We start from the raw sequence: 13,983 nt of genomic DNA, 5'->3' as shown, positions 1-13,983 counted from the left end.
AATCCAACAACTAATCGAACAACCTTTTATTACCTCACAAACATCAACAGGAGGATAACTGGTTGTAGATACTATTGTTAAAGAAAGGAGGAGGTCTTCTACAACAAGAGTTTCAGATTCATGGACTCTTTTTGTGGGTATCATTATGGTAAGAACCAAATCGGTAGAAGCTGAAGGGTTGAACTTTCTTCTATGATGAGAAAATGTAACTCACTATTAGGTGGAAATAAATATATCATTCAAATATTTAATTTTTCTCTCTCCCTAAATAGGATAACTGGGATCATATATTGAGTAAAACTTCTCATGCTCAGATAAGTAACATATATGCTAGCATCTTTTGGAATGGATGACAACTAACGAATACACACTTTAGAGCACGCATGTCAAGCTTGTTGCGCAAATTTTTCTGTATGTGGACATAAACAACACATCCGAAGACCCATGGAGGATGTTTAAGCTGAGAGGGAATTGTCACAAATGAAGCCAATTTATCCACATGTGTTTGAAATTTCAAAACACTAGGGCGATACACTGCAGTAGTGATAGCTAATTCCCAGAAATGTGGCCTAATGCTTGCTGGCTTGCTGCAAGTAAACAAGATACTGTAATCTCAAGTAATTTACTATTCTTTCTCTATACAACACCATTTTGTTGTAGCGTAGACAGATAAGTAGTCTCATGAATTAAACCATGCCTTGGAAATAAACCTGTAAAGTTTTAGTAACATATCAACCACCTTTATCAGAAAAAATGACCTTTACGGTGGTTGAAAATTATGTTTAGATCATGTGAAAACATTTGAAAATATCAGCCACATCATTTTTATTTTTCATCAAATAAAGCTAGGTCATATAGTGCAATCACCAACAAACAAAACAAACCAATGAAATCCTGAATTACAAGTGATTCAACAAGGGCCCCAAACATCAGAATGAACCATGACAAATGTAACTTATCTTCTATTAAAACTATCACGATAAATTGTACGATGATTTTCTGCTAAGATGCAAGTTTCAAAATTAAAATCAGAAGGTTTGTAGGTTGAAAATAAAACTGGAAATATATGTTGCAAATAACTAAATGAAACAAGACCGAAGAGGTGATGCCATAATTATATCTGATCTTCATATTCAAGAGAGGACCCATTGGCTGGCAAAGACCGCCTTTCATACACATCTTCTACGTAATATAACCCCTTCTCCTAGCACCACGCCTAATTATCTCCGGGTTGTTAAGATCCTGACAAAAAAAAAACAAAAAAAAAACTACACAATTTAATTATGCAGTCACTTGTGATCGATACTAATAAAAGATTATTGAGAATAAAGGGAATCAACAGAGTACGTGTTAGAGTACTGTTCGGTTGAACCCATGAGTTTTGTTATCTCAATTTTGTTGTCAGTGTTTGATGATCAAAACTATACCTTGATTTCTAGTGTACTAAGTCAAGTCAGCTTGTCTTGTGAACAATCTCGAAATATGATTCTAAGCAAAGATGTTCAACGGTATTTAACAATATTATTTATATGAATTAATTTGTGGATTAATTGAAAATTGTCCATGCAAATGATCTTATCACTTGGGAATGTTTCAAACATCATAAGAGAGAAATATTTAACTTGTTGATATTTCTACTCATGGAAGGTTGGCAAACCAGTTTGCAAAACATAGATATTTGAGTTTTAGAAATATTTGAAGGTTGGCAAACCAGTTTCCAAACCACAAGTTTAGATAGGTACAATCCACGAACCTGATTGGGGAACCGTGGTGAACTGAATTTTTCAAAGTTGGAATAATAGGCTAACAATTGGCGAACCTATTTTACGAACCGTTGTCAACTGAGTTCAGACGTCTAGCAGGGCTAGCGAACCCGGTTCAGGAATATGTGCACTCTGACTCGTGAAAAATCTCTATGGCTGGCAAACTATTGTATAAACAGTCCCAGTTTATATTTTAGTAAATTCTTAAAGACTTTATAATATGCTTATCTTTACTAGAACTCTCTTAAATACTTCTAAGACTTCGATGATCACTTAAACGCGTTTGTGTGCATCATGATTAAAATTTTAAGTGTTTGAATGAATACCAAATTGCTTTTAGCTCGTTGGATAACTTGCCAAAAAAAATTATCATTCATTTTATTTTTCAAGAGTAGAGTTTGCTTGATTCTCAAGTTATCTTAGCTTGAACTTTAAGCTAACCCTGGTCCTTGAATAGCTATAAATAAAGATGTTCTTTCAACTAGGAGATCAATCCCCAACACTTTGGGTCCTAGTTTATTTTAAAGTCGTCCTCTGTTGACCTAGGTTTCCTCTGAGAAACATAAGGTCTACAACTAAAAGACTTCGCTTTGGGAATTTTTGAAGCCATGTTCAACTATCTTTACCTTGACAGTTCGTGAATCCTAGTCTTGATTTTATGTTATCGAGGTTCTCGTAATCTTTTTCAGGAAAGATAGAAAGAAATCATAAAGTTCTCTTCGTCTCAGACTTTACGACTCCTAAATATAAATATCTGAAAACTGATCTTAGTTGATCTTTTGAAGTTTGTTCTTGGGAGGTGGTTAAGAACCTATGTTGCTCTTCGGGAGTCGTAAGATCCATACTTGTGAGGTTTGCTAGCATTTTCTATTGAAAATAGACTACCACACCTTGATCTTTGACCTAAACGGAAATCAAATAAGCTTACAGGCAGATTTGTATCAAAAGTGTTCACTGAGGCTGAAGCAACTCTTAGGCAGTAAAGGACGTGAGCTTAGGGAATTAAGTTCGTAGAGCCTTGTGAGGTTCAAGAGAGAGGTAAGGAGCACGATTGTAACTGAATCGCTTGGAGGGTGGATTCGGTCTCAACTACATTCCATTCGGACGTCAGATAATATGCTAGTGTCTGTAGCGGCTTAATACACTGTGATGTTCAAATATGGACGAGGTCGCAGGATTTTTCTTCTATTGCAGTTTTCTCGTTAACAAAATTTCTGGTGTCTTGCGGGGTTTTTTCTACATTATGTTGTTTATCTTTATTATTGAATTTTCACAATTTTGTATGTATTCAATTTAAGTAGATACGCCTGCTTAATTGTAATTGGTTACGAGACTTGTTTTTTGTAGAATTCGTATCTTGAAAGATAGATAAAAAGTTTAACTACTTGGCAGAATTCTGATTGGATTATTTGGATACAACTAGATTGATCTTGGATATTGATTTTTGAGATCGTCCAAGTATTCTGTTTAACAATCAGGTTCACGGACCTTGTGTTTATATAGATGTTGTTTGAGTAGAGGTTGAGACATAAACTCTATACACATATTGTCAAGGATCATTCAGTTGGTCTACTTTCCATTATACTAAGTTATAATTAAATGATAAAAGCTTATATTATTAGTTCACAATGTCGAAATGATACACAAGTATTCACAATAAGCTGTTACAGAGGGTTGGTAACAGAACTTCTGAAAATAATTGAATGTCTTTTCCCTCAATTTAAGCAAATCTGTTTTCAATTTAATTAAGCTCTAGAACTAAGTATCTAAGCCTTACAACATTGCTAATTTTTGAATGTTCATCAGTTGCAGAATTCGAACTAAACGCTTTCTTACCCAAGATGATATTTGCAGCTTCTGTAGGATGAAATGCATCCCAAAATAGGTACTTATGACGATCAACACATGGTCATTGCAGCGGAAGACAAGTTATCACCCCATTGTTTTTCCACACACCACAACATCCCATGTCAAAAACCTCAAATCCTACATATTACAAAACAAATAAAATTAGTAAAAAAAAAAAACAAAAAAAAGTGCACAAAGTACTGTACCCGATTTCATTTGTATTACCATAAGCAACGCCATTTGTGACTGAGATCTTTTGCGCTCTCGATTACATTGCTTTGTTTATATCTTCATTACATTGGCTATTAGAAGTACGGTTGCGAGGATTGACTCGGTCTAATTGGTAAGGTATGCAACCGATCCCCCCAACTGCTGTTACTACAATCTTGCGAGCTCCCAATTGATAGAGTTGCTAAAAAAACTGTTAGTCATATATAAAGAATATATATGTAAATTGAACAAATCAAATGCGGAAGCGGGTTATTAGTTCGTACCTTGTAATTGATCCAAATGAGGATGATGTCGAACCAACGTATCACTTGTGTTTCACGTTCTTGAACCTCCAAACTCGGCGGTGAGTAGGTGCCACAAAAATGAGCACAAACTATATTTCCACAAACTAAATACCGTATAGAACTTCTACTTCTTCTCCAAAGGACACAAAGGAAGGAATTTTAGTGATTCTACAACTAATGTTTGAATACTAGAAGACTTTTCTAGCTAACTTGAATGCTCACTTAGAACTATCTAGATAAATCTCCATACTTGGTTTATCTCTTGCTAAACTCACTACTACTTCTAATTGTTGTTTCAACAAATTAAACTAGAAGCCTATTTATACTCAAACTTCAAGCATCCTCTCTTGGAAAGTGTGAAGGAAGAACCAAACACTTGGAGCAAGTACTAAAACTTGTTAGCATGGAGATAAACACATGGAGTAAGTGATTAAACACTTGTAATCATCATGCAAACACATGGTGGAAAGAAACAAGACACATGTTTCACCATGGCTTGGTTAGTTGGAGAAGGATTTTTTCCTTTTGGAAAAGTCAAGCACATGACTTTATATAACCACCCAAGGTGGACTTTGGGCATGCACAACACATGGGTGCCCATATTTCCAACATCTCCCACTCACACATAGTGTGTATAACGCCAGCATGCTTCCCAATCAAAGTCCTAAGAGAAAAATGTTCATATTAGTAAATAGTTTGTGCGACCGCCGAGATACCTTCATTTTGGGAGCTCCATACTAGAACCTCATTACGATTCAGCATGGAGACATCAACCCTTCATAAAGAATGTTTGTATCTCATTACCTCAGATAATTTGACTACACCTGACACAATACTCTTAATCCCTCTAGCAAGTAGTATTGCACCCATATACATTTTATCAATTGTACTCATGATTTTCGACAGAAGAACAACGTTGGCCAGCTATGAGTCACAATTCATGGTATATCATCAAATTTTCTTCCAAGAAATTCACATCGTTCCAATTCAACTTAACAGCTTTCCTAGACATGTATCATCATACGGGAAGTTGCATCGTATTAAAAAACATGCTAAAGTAGCATCATTAAGTATCCTCTTCATGACATAAACTCAAGTCAAAGGGGTAGATGAATTGGATATTAATCCAGCGACTCACACAGCAATGAAGCAGGGAATCATTCATCGCTCTCGTAATCGGTCGACTTAGCACATACATCACAAAGTGTATGCTATGGCGTTTCTCCCACTCAAATGGGCATGTCCAGCATAAAAATCATACGCCATACAGATCTTAGTCTAGTCGCCATTTAAGCGCCTAACTTGACTTTCTGTTCCAACAGTCATTCACATAGTAACTGTTCAGATAATAACATCTAGGTGTATAACAGGCTTCATTAAATGGTGGATACATTCAATGATCGATCTCTTTGTAAGATCTCATCTTAAACATATTAAGGCGAATTCTAGTTGTATAAAAAGTTTACCATTAAAAGCACTTGGTTTCCCGAAAAACATATATTCCGGAAAACGTCTCTTCTTTGTCTCATCTTGCTCTCTATTCTAAGCGCCAAGGAGAATCACCTGTGTGAGTAGGACGATTCTTTCCTGCTGACAACTTTAATATCCGTGTACACATCAAAAGTATATGATTTCTATAAACACATATTCATTTAAGAAAACATTAATACTTATAATAATAATGTCATTATCACATGTTTTACATATCAAATCCTGTTTAATCCCATGTTCTCTATGTGAGATTGAAAAGCAATTTTCGGAATGGGCTTAGTCAAAGGGTCAACCAACATTCTATTTGTGGAGATATGTCTAAGAACAACCTTTCTTCGTGCAACCATATCGCGTATAAAGTGGAATCTCCTACCAATGTGTTTGGTTTTTCCATGGTATTTAGGATCTTTCACATATGCTAGAGCTGATGTGCTATCACTGTGAAGCAACACCGATTCTTTTGCGTGTTCCGAGACACCGAGTCTCTTAAGAAATCTCCTCAACCAGACAGCTTCTTGGACGGCTGCCGCAAGTGCAACATAGTCTGCTTCCATTGTAGATAGAACAATACACTTTTGTTTCTGACTACACCAAGTGATTGCACCACCTCCAAGTTTAAAAACGTATCCTGAAGTGGATTTAAACTCATCTTTATCGTTGCTCCAATCGGCATCGCTAAATCCTCTGAGTCTAATGTCTTCACCATGGTAACAAAGAGAGAGATTAGCAGTCCCTTTAAGATAACGAAATATCATTTTAACTGCTTTCCAATGATCTGGTCCAGGGTTACTTTGGTAACGACTTACCATCCCTACTACAAAACTGATGTCGGGTCTAGTACACAACATAGCGTACATAAGACTCCCAACCGCAGATGCATATGCTACATTGGACATGTATTTATTTTCTTCTTCGTTCTTAGGGCATTGGTCGTTACTTAGGACACATTCTTTGTCCATAGGAGTGTCAATGGGTTTGCAATCATGCATTCGAAAGCGCTCAAGTATCTTTTTTATGTAAGTCTCTTGAGACAAACTAAGAGTCTTTCTTGAGCGATCTCGCGTGATCTTAACACGTAATACATAATTAGCTTCACCCATGTCCTTCATTTCAAAATTAGTGGACATCCACTTCTTAGTGGCGACAATTCCTTCTAGATCATTACCCGCTAATAGAATGTCATCGACATATAAGGATAGGATAAGAATGCTTTCCTGGGATCGTTTTATGTACACACAATGGTCTTCCTCAATCATTTCATAACCAGCGGAGGTGATAAATTGATGGAAACGCATATACCATTATCTAGACGATTGTTTAAGGCCATAAATGGAACGTTTGAGACGACAAACTTTGTGCTCTTGTCCTTTGACCTCAAAACCCGTTGGTTGAGACATGTAAATCTCTTCGTCTAGTTCCCCATTAAGGAATGCAGTTTTAACATCCATCTGGAACAATTCTAAATCAAAATATGCAACAATAGCAAGGACGAGGCAAATTGAGGCAAACCTTACCACATGAAAGAAGGTTTCCTCATAGTCAATACCCTCTTGTTGAGTATATCCTTTTGCCACTAGACGAGCTTTGTATTTTTCGATTGAACCATCCGCCTTGCGTTTAATTTTAAAGACCCATTTGTTTCCAATGGCCTTTCGCCCAGGTAGAAGATCAACCAACTCCAAAACGTCATTCTTATCCATTGATTTAATTTCCTCTTGCTTTGCAGAAATCCATTTATTGCAATCAACTGAAGAGATGGATTCTCTAAAAGAAGTAGGCTCATCTTCAATACTTGCAGCATATATTAATATTCCCCCTTCAATCTCAAAGTGACGACGGGGTACTTTTCCATGCTCACTTCTGCGTGGTTCAAAAACTCGTGTCTCTAGCGATTCACTCCCACTAGGATGTAGACCACTCCCACTATCTTCAGCGATTATAGGTTGAGAAACTAATTCTTTACCTTCGCTCGAAGATGGTAAGATACCTTCACTCTCTTCTATTTCAAAGAGTTCCAAGTTTTTGTTAATGTCACTGATTCGAGGAAAATCATTTTCAATGAAAACAATATCTCTGGACTCTATCTCAGTCATCCCTCCACTTGGATGTTCACCATGCATCACATATCCTTTTGAGAAATCAGAATATCTTATAAAGACAATCTTTCTTGCTCTAGGACCTAGCTTTCCATACACATGAGAAGCGTTGTGAACATAACCAGCTGAACCCCATGGGCGCAAATTACCTAAATTAGGTTTTTCGCCTTTCCAAAGTTCATATGGCGTAGAAGAAACCGATTGAGTTGGGACACGGTTCAAAATGTAGGGCAGTCATAATAGCATCCCCCCAGAAAGATATTGGGAGGTTGGCTTGCGCCATCATTGATCTAACCATATCTAATAATGTCATATTCCTTCTCTCTGCAACACCATTTTGTTGCGGAGTATTTGGAATAGTAAGATGTCTAGTTATTCGCTTAGTCTCACAAAATTCCCTGAACATATCGGATAAATATTCGCGTCCACGGTCAGTACGGAGAGTCTTCAAACTCTTCCCAGTTTGATTCTCAACTTCTGCAACAAATCGCTTGAAACAATCCAAGGCTTCGTAGCGGTGAGCAATCAAATATACATAACCAAATCGCGTATAATCATCAATAAATGTGAGAAAATAATAATAACCATGTCTATCTTTAATATTCATAGGTCCACAAATATCAGAATATACTAGCTCAAGAGGTTGAGCAGCACGTTTGGCCTTACCAAAAGGTTTTCTACAAGCTTTTCCTTCTAGACAAGGTTCACACACGGGTAAGGAAACTTTAGCGAGTGAGCCTAGATGGCCTTCTCGAGCTAACCGATTCATCCTATCTTGACCGATATGTCCTAATCTAGCATGCCAAGTCACACAGTCAATAACACTACTACTACTAGCATCAGACACTAAAGTCTCAAAAGAAATAGAATTAAACAAGTCTAATTTAAAGAAATTATTACATAAATAACCATGTCCAAACAAAGTACCATAAAAGAAGATGTCCAACCTACCGTCTTCTATTTTAAAAGAGTACCCTAAACTAAGAAGAGAAATAACTGAAAGTATATTATGATGGATTCCTGGTACGTATAACACATCGTGAAGTGTTAAAATGCGTCCAGAGCGCATAGATAGCTGATATGTGCCAATTCCCATAGCATCCTCACATGTGCCATTGCCCATATAAACGTGAAATACGTTGATAATCTACGAACACCGCTCGATATCGAGCTACATGTTTTGTTGCTCCCGTATCTACAATCCATTCAGGGAGAGAGTGAGCAACCATTACATGTGAACACACAGATGCGTAAACAGAGTTAAATGAACAAAATACCTTTTTTGGGTCAGTGCACTCACGTCCAAAGTGTCCTTTGTTTCCACAGTTATAGCATTTCATCTTAGATTTGTCTCTTTTTCCAGCACGCTTTCCACGACGGCGCTTAGCTGGTTTTTCTGCCTTTTCAGCATCCCTTTGGCTATTTTTCTTGCGCTTCCCTTGTGGTTTGCGCGCACCTTGAGCATACAAGGTAGCCACACTTGTCGCTTCTTGGCGCTCAGCTTCAAGCTCAACGTGTCGAGAGATGTCAGAGAAATTCTTGATGCTTTCATTATGAGTCAGAATTTGCTTCATATGCACCCAAGAATCAGGCAATGACCTTATCACAACTAAAACTTGTTGTTCATCACTTAGAACATTCCCAGCAGATTTCAACTCACGAATCATTGACGACATCCTTCTTAGATGTTCTGTCATTGAATGCTTGGGATCCTTTCGGTAGACCTCAAATTTCAGCACTAAGCTGCGAAGTCTAGTGGTGGACGTACCACCAAAGTCAAATTTTATCTGGTCCTACATTTTCTTGGCAGTAGGAAAATCCTCATATTATCCAATAAGATCATTGGGCATTCTACTCAACATAGTGTGGTGTGCACTATGATCTTTCTTAACCCAAGTTTCGTAGGCTTCAAGATCACGACGGTGTTGGGCAGTATGACCCTCTGCGGGTCGGACCATTTCATTTGTTAGGAGTTACATTTTGCCTCCTTCATCCAACAAGTATTGGATTTTTCTATGCCACACATCATAGTTCTTCCCATCAAGTTTGTCACCCTTATTGAGATCAGCAATCACATTGTTGCTAGACATTTCTACACGTTTGGTGCACAAAGTTGGACATTATTATTATGTGTACACTCACTATATTGTCTCAAAATCTTATTGATAAAATCATATCTATACACAAATTCGAGATCGAAAATTTCGCTAGGCTCATAATCATCACCCAAATATGCATTTTAATATAACCTCTATCAATTAATTTGGACTAATAAATATTGGTAAAGCACATAACTTAAGCGAATAAAACCACTTAAAATCAACCAACATATGATGATTAGTTATCTATAAACATAGATAAATAAGCTACATATAAACAAAGTACATCATGTGGAAAACGGACACGAAATCAGGAGTTTCTTGCTACTAATTTTCAAAATATCTCACTCACGAATTATTTTCAACTAACGAAAATAAAGCAAAAATATGCTTTTGGAAACATATATTATTGAAATTACTTTCAACTAATGAAAATAAAGCAAGTAAATTATTTTTCAACTAATGAAAAATAAAATAAAAATATGCCTCGTTTCAGAAGAAAAAAAAAATCCACTTTTAGATTTTTCTAAAATTCTGAAAATACACAGAGTAATATATATTTTCGCAAACACATACACTAAGTATTTTTGTTGAGCAAGACACTAACAACATGATTAAACAAATTAATCATATTTAAAAAAAATTAATATCATGCATGTTGTATTTATATGAAATTAATTAAATCAACCACAAAGGTGATGATTCCACATAATTAATTTAAGGTCGTAGTCCTTTCGGGCAGAGGCCGTTTAGTCCATGATCCATTGGATGGTCGGTGTAAGGCCAGAAATTGGAACACATTGAATCACAAAGGTGATGACTCCATATAATTAATTTTAGGTCATAGTCCTTTCAGGGAATGGTCGTTTAGTCCATGGTTCAAAAATAACGAAAACGCATAAAAGGCTTTGATGCCAATGTTAGTCATATATAACGAATATATATGTAAATTGAACAAATCAAATGTGGAAGCGGGTTATTAGTTCGTACCTTGCAATCGTTCCAAATGAGGATGATGTCGAACCAACGGATCACTTGCGTCGTTCTTGAACCTCCAAACTCGGCGGTGAGTAGGTGCCACAAAAATGAGCACAAACTATATTTCCACAAACTAAATACCGTATAGAACTTCTACCTCTTCTCCATAGGACACAAAGGAATTTTAGTGATTCTACAACTAATGTTTGAATACTAGAAGACTTTGCTAGCTAACTTGAATGCTCACTTCAAACTATCTAGATAAATCTTCATACTTGGTTTATCTCTTGCTAAACTCACTACTACTTCTAATTGTTGTTTCAACAAATGAAACTAGAAGCCTATTTATACTCAAACTTCAAGCATCCTCTCTTGGCAAGTGTCAAGGAAGAACCAAACACTTGGAGCAAGTACTAACACTTGTTAGCATGGAGATAAACACATGGAGTAAGTGATTAAACACTTGTTATCATCATGCAAACACATGGTGGCAAGAAACAAAACACATGTTTCACCATGGCTTAGTTAGTTGGAGAAGAATTTTTTTCCTTTTGGCAAAGTCAAGCACATGACTTTATATAACCACCCAAGGTGGACTTTGGGCATGCACAACACATGGGTGCCCATATTTCCAACAAAAACGATCAAGAGTAAGAAAAATGATGTGATTGTATCTTGAAGATCATACAAGAATTGAAGTGATGGAACAAACCGTTAATTGGCGGGAATAGTCTTGAAGAAGAGATGCAGCATAAGCTGCCGGAATATATTGACGGCTGGTTGCATAGAAACTAGTCATGAAATAATTGTTAAGGTAATCATTACTTCCCAGTCCACAATAGAAAATACATTTGCTCAGTTAAGCACTCATGGCATTATCATCTCTTCTGAACGCCCTTCTCATCTGTTGTACAACTCTCGCAAAGTTTGCTACTTGTTGATTCATTGACACATGAGCTCCCTGCAAATTCATCAAAAATTAGAATGGAAATCACTTAACCAAATAGTTAGATTAAACACAAATGTCACCTAGCTAGAATTATAAAGTAAATACCAGATTATTGCCGGTTTCATCTCTAATACCGGAAGCACCTGATGCAAAATTCGCTCCTCTTAAAAGCGCAGGACCTCTTGTCCTCGCATATGGAGGAATTAGATTCGGGAGCCCAAGGAGTTGAGCTGCAAAAGAAATAATTAATTCATATAATTTCTCACCACATTAATACTAAAAACATGGGAAACCATGAATCCTGACACACACCTAAGACATCAACCATTGTCAGGCCGTTGTTAAACCTTCCGGAAGCACCTTCAGGGAAGTCAATACCGTAAGGTGCATAGTTAGCTCTAGCAAGACTAAGTATACCATTGTTATTTCCATTGTCAACTAAAGAGTCTCCAAATATGAAAAACCCAGGAACTTGTGGATCCTGCTGATCGACTTGTGAAAGACATGATTCCATACTAATTAGCCATAAGAAACCTAATATCGCGAACTTTAAACTATGGATAACATGACTACCCATTTTGTTTGTGTAGATTTACTATATCGGAATGATAACGATCATAGGTATTTATAAACTTGAATTTGGAAAGAGATGAAGAGATTCATGAGTGCTTCAATGGAGTTAATGAGTTTGGTTGTCTAGTATTAGCTGGCCTGGCCCGTATCTGAAAGACATAAAAAATAAAGGAAGAAACTAAAGCAGCGGTGATGAAGGTTGATCTCGTGAGCTGTGTAAAACTGACACAGGGTACTACAGTACTGCTACTAAATGCGAACCGCGTAATGTCAGATTCTACTTGCATATATATAATGGCCCAAAGTCAAAGTATTTCTTATGACCAAACCCCAACCCACCACCCATGATGAAGATATTCATTGCACACAACCACCAGTTACGCTGCAATGATTTATGGTCCTTCCGCAACATTCTGGCAGGCTCCGGACAAGCTACTTGTGACTTGTCCAATCCATGCATAAGCGTACTGCGTACATGCCATATGGGTTGCCTCAAATGGTCACACCCACACGCCTTCACTTCGTTTTAGCTGCATCCACAGTTAAACTTTACCATTGGGTTTCTAATTTTCTAATGTACATGATCCCACAAATAAATTTCCCAAGGGAGGCTTGACAATTATTTTAGTGGGAATATCTTGTCTGACAAATTTAGGAAGTAGTTTTTGGTTGTTGTGTTATTATGGGGTGAAGTCAACGAGGTGTAGTTGCTCCACCACCACCAATTAATATAGCACACCAATGGCAAGTAATAAGGACTTGGTGAAGATCGGTCAAACAACTTTAATCGGCAACCATATACCATCGTTGTTGATACGAAACCAAAGTCCACCCTATAGGTAATAATGCTAGCACCCATCAATATAACCTTCTTTGTTTTTAATTTTTTTTTTCCTTCAAAGATTAAAGAATGAAAGAATACAAAACTATGAGCCACAAAGAAACAAGTTGAAATCCGAGCAAAAAACGGAAGAAAGAATCAAAACAAAAAACTCAAATAAAAAAAAAAATCGTAAACAAAAGTGAAATAAGTGGGGTTTACAACTAAATGTTTTCATCCCACTATCACATTAAACGTTCCAAGTCAAGACTTTTAGACAGTTGAAAACATCAATTTATATATTTCGAATAACTTCATGCAGTTTGTAGATCTTTCCAGAAAAGTGATGCAGATCGGAAGCGTTTTACTTTCATAAAATTACAGCGGAACAGACATATTGTTATATTTTTCCTTTCATAAAATTGCAGCGGAACAGAAATATCGTTATATTTTTCATGCAGTTATTCAGTGGGTTTTCATGTACCCAGAATGAAATTATAGTTAATCATCTGCATTACACAGATGACACTATATTTTTCTTAAATAACAACAAGGTGGAGGTTCATAATTTGTCTTAGTCTCTACACTGTTTTCAGTTTATCGCAGGTCTAAAAATAAACACCACGAAGACAGGATTAATTCCAATTGGCTGTACCCCAGAACTGGATAATTGGGCTATGGAATTGGGTTGCTCTACTGATACGATTCCTTTTATCAATCTTGGTGATTGGGTGCTAAATCTAACTCTAAACCTATATGGGATCCGGTTTTGAACAAATTTGACTCGAGGTTATCGTTTTTGAACCAAATCTCTCTTTCTAAAGGTGATACTGTTACACTTCTAAAGCACA

The 13,983-nt window shown here is 36.7% G+C and overlaps 1 pseudogene; it reads right to left on the bottom strand.

Annotated features, from left to right (window-relative positions):
• Positions 1 to 3,536: 3,536 nt before the first annotated feature.
• On the bottom strand, positions 3,537 to 12,314 carry LOC113361244 (annotated as a pseudogene).
• Positions 12,315 to 13,983: the final 1,669 nt, after the last annotated feature.

The sequence above is a fragment of the Papaver somniferum genome, chromosome 3 (genome assembly GCF_003573695.1).
Source record: "Papaver somniferum cultivar HN1 chromosome 3, ASM357369v1, whole genome shotgun sequence".
Taxonomy (NCBI): Eukaryota; Viridiplantae; Streptophyta; class Magnoliopsida; order Ranunculales; family Papaveraceae; genus Papaver; species Papaver somniferum.
Note: the sequence above shows the minus strand (reverse complement) of the source record. Positions and strands in the feature narration are given on the sequence as shown.